The sequence below is a fragment of the Camelina sativa genome, chromosome 15, assembly GCF_000633955.1.
Source record: "Camelina sativa cultivar DH55 chromosome 15, Cs, whole genome shotgun sequence".
NCBI lineage: Eukaryota > Viridiplantae > Streptophyta > Magnoliopsida > Brassicales > Brassicaceae > Camelina > Camelina sativa.
Genome location: NC_025699.1, coordinates 3,500,374 through 3,504,444, shown reverse-complemented (window position 1 = coordinate 3,504,444; position 4,071 = coordinate 3,500,374). Strand labels below are relative to the sequence as shown.

The 4,071-nt window shown below is 36.1% G+C and overlaps 1 long non-coding RNA gene across 1 annotated transcript; it reads right to left on the bottom strand.

Annotated features, from left to right (window-relative positions):
* Positions 867-3,843, bottom strand: LOC104745040. Its single transcript, XR_002035598.1, has 2 exons — positions 1,712-3,843; positions 867-1,354 (listed from the first exon to the last, which is right to left on the bottom strand). It is a non-coding gene; the product is annotated as an uncharacterized LOC104745040 (long non-coding RNA).

Sequence of the window (4,071 nt, the reverse complement as noted above, 5' to 3'; positions counted from 1 at the left end):
AGAAGACATTCACAAATCCAGCAGAAATCAAAGCAGAAGAACAAATTCACAAAGAAGATGTATATAAAGCAAAACAATAAAAGACATAAATAGCTGAAGCATAAACATTTGGTTTTGACATAAAACATAACGTTTTTTTAGTTACAGAGCGTCGAACAAGAAGCTTTTAGAAAGGCCAAGTCATGGAGAAGAATCCGTAACAAGCTAAAAGAATCCAACAGAGAGGTCGAAAAATAGAGAGAAAGTTACCGGAAACACAGAGAGACGAGAATCAGAAGGAGACCAGTTCGCAAATCGCCGCTCGCTGTAGACAACAAAATCAGAGAATGCTTACTCTCACTCTCTAAGCCCTCGCGAGACCCTATTTCCCTCAGCTTAGTCCCTAGAAACGACTTCGTCTGAAACTCCTTCACACGACACCGTTCGATGGTGTCTTTTTTACCTTAACACGGCCCCGTTTTTACATTGCCAATGGTTGAACTTGAACATCGTGTTTATGCAATTTTTAAATCGTTAGTAACGAACTTCTGATCAATCAATGTTAATATAGATTCATCGTTTATCGACTTCTCTAGCTAATATTTTCAGGCTGACTTACCAAATTATGAGAGGCTCTACAAAAGTATATAATTTGATGCGTTTAAATTAGTCTCAACTCAGGTAGCCTTGTATGGGAACCGAATGAATGAATAGTTTTGAAGTAGAGTGAAAAGTCAAATCCTAGCTTTACATCCAGAGAAGAACATTGTTAACCAATAGGATCAGCTGGGTGAAATCCAATAAGACTGACTTTGGTCATTGAGAAAAGGATGATCATTCGGAATTGGTCTCACATTCAACAGAGGGATTATAAAAATAGCATCAACTTTAGAAAGCAGCGAACAACTTCTAAAACCACAGATCAAAGTCTCATAAAGCCATATTAATCCCTACAAACAGGGTTCCACAACAAACATAGGGTTTTCAAGATACTCAAACTTCTCAAACAGAAACATAGGTCTCATAAAAGATTCTTAACATAGGACAAACAAACAAGTTCCACAGCTAGCACAAAGTTCTCCAGATACTTAATGTAAAGATTTTCTGAATTCTTTCAGAAAAGAATTCAGGTACGGGTGGTCTGCAGCTTTCTGATACTGCCAATATTCAATGGAATGTGAGCCAAGGTATCCAAGGAAGAACATATGCACCTGCACATTAGTAACATGGTTGGCTAGCTTTGTCTGGGCCTTGTATTTCTCGAAATCAGCCCTAAATGCATCCAAGGCATCAGGCTTGTAGAGGCAAGGCTTGGGAGAGCAGCAGCACTTGGGACACTGGAAGAAGCGACCAAGGTGGTGAGACATTGTGCTTGCTGTAGAAAAGAAAAAAACTCTCTCTCAAATCAAATCTCAATCGTCTACACACACACACCCTATATTAATCAACACAAAACTCATCCATCTTTGATTACTTATCCCTGTTTTTGTTTTTTTAAAGTAGAAACAAGCAAAAAACCAAAACAAAACATGGTGTCAAGCAAACTAACAAAGACGGATCCAAAATTACTATTTCACTAATCAAATAGAGCAGAATCAGTAACAAAACCCAAAAACAAGCTTAAAAATCCAAAAGAAGTTCAACTAATCAAACTGAGAAAGAATCAGTAACAAAACCCAAAAGGAAGCTTCAAAATCCCTAAAATGAAATCCCTAAAAAAAAGTTCACTTACCAGACAGTCACTGAAGAGAAGAATGCTCGATCGCCTCCAAATCACGAGCAGAATCAATCGATCGCCTCTACCAAAGGCGTCACGAAACCCTATTTCTCCCCTCAGCTTAGTCCCAGTCCCACAAACGATGACGTTTTACTCACTTCCAACAATTGAGATTGCCAAATGGGCTATGTTGAAAACAACAAATCATTTATTTTTTTGGGCCAGTTGCCCAGTTTATATATATTTCTACTGATCAATGTAATTCATAGTTAGTCTAGTGTGTGGAATTTGAGGATAAATTCATAGTTAGTCTAGTGTGTGGAATTTAAATTCATAGAGATTATATTGGTGCTGCCTAAGTACCTAAGAGCTAAATAATTAAACGGATCAAAAAAAAAAAAAGAAAAAAACAGAACAAAAACATATGTATACGTAGTAATAGTGTAATACTGATGCCTATTGTAGAGATTATGTTGGTGCTGCCTAAGTAATCTCTATGTAAACCTAAATAATTAAACGGATCAAAAAAAAACAGAACAAAAATCATCTATAGAATAAGACCTCTTATACGTACAAACTACAAAGATCTAATCTACAGAATTACAAAGATCTGTATAATCCTAAGGAACTACGAAAAAAGGTTATTCAAACGAATCAAAGACATTGCCAAAAGGATCTATGCATACATATCAAATTCAAGGGGATCAAAAACATCATCTCCCCAAACAAAAATTTGGAAGAACAGAAGTCATGTTCTCATAGAAAAAACGCTCTCTATATATATCAAGGGAAATTATGACGTAAGAATAATAGAGAGATTTGACTTTCAAGAATGTTAATAAGAAAACTAGAGATCTCTGAGAACCAAAAAGTGTTCTCTCTTAGTTAGCACTGAATCCGAGGAGAAGTACACTTAAGGGTCAGGAACTTAGGGTTTCCCTACAACAAAATTATGGGCCAGGCTTTGTTATAGGCTTTTACTATCGATCCCGGTAACGCACACTTATGATAGATAGAATAAGGCTTAAAACAGTTCAAAAACATTTTGGGTATATAATTTATAAACCAAACATGCCAAGAATCAAATTTAAAATAAAATAAAAACGTATTTTTTTTAATTTTGAATCAAAATATACGGTACTATTTTACGTGTAATTAGATAGTGAACAAAAACAAAACCTAATTTGGTAAATACGTTAAGAGAAAATGTTTTTGATAATATAAACATTAAATTAAATAATTGTGCATCTGTTTAAAAAAAGACATCAGGTTTGACTGATTGCATATCTTAACAACATGTTCAAAAATTAAAACTCTGCATAAACATGATTTTAAGATCCCTAATAAGATCCTAGCTACGATAGCTAGTAATCTAAACCCATGAAGAAGAAGAAGAATAGTGGATAGAGGGGTAACTTAATTTTATATAATCGAATCACAAAGTAAAGATTAATAGAGGAACAAAACAAATAAAAAGGTAAAAAGAAGATCGGAAAGCTTATTTTACCTAATGGTGGTAGAGAAGGCCATTTCTTGAAAACCACCCTTCGAGAGATCGAAACAAATATTCCAATCAAGAACGTCTCTCCTTTTCCCATCCCCCCCAATCTGCTTTGGTGTATCCTTCATCATCGGTCCTTGGGGAGTTTGAGCAAGCTTCCCTGGCTTCGACGAGCAAGTCCATCAGATCCGGCCTCACCCCGTGGTTGATCGCCAGAACATAGGATCATGCATCTATGTAGACTCAAGCCAGATCGAAATCTCTAGATTGTGTTTATTGTTGATAGAGAGGAACTTGGATCTGGGAGTGGTGCATATTCTGGGGTGGGTTCTTATCATGCTACAGTCCGAGAAGACCAACTTAGCCATTAAAGCTCTTTCTCCCTCTCTCCAGAAGTGAAAAGACGATCTCTCTTATTTTCTGTTGAATGAAAAGAAGAAAAAAGAGAGAGAAAGGAAAAGATAATGAATGAGTTGATATCCTCCACTTGATAGAAATGAAAGAGAGATACTACTATGTCCTCCTGTTGAGAGAGAGAGAAGAGGAAGAGAGAGGAGAGAGATAGAAGAGAGAAGTGAGGAGAGAGATAGAATAGAAGAGGAGAGGAGAGAGAGTAAATTACGATTTCAATGTTTGACACGCTGTTGCCGCTTTGTTTTTATGGGGGCGGACAAACCAATGTGATATTGCAATATTAATACCAATATTGCAATATTGGTATAGTTTACCTACACCTAATGAAGGGTGTGCAATATTGCAATATTGGTATAGTTTATGTGCACCAAAACAAATCTGAACCTATGGAAAGGGTGCATAACCAATTTATAATCCCTTTAAAATCAGACAAAACCAAACCCAAACAAAAAAACATAAA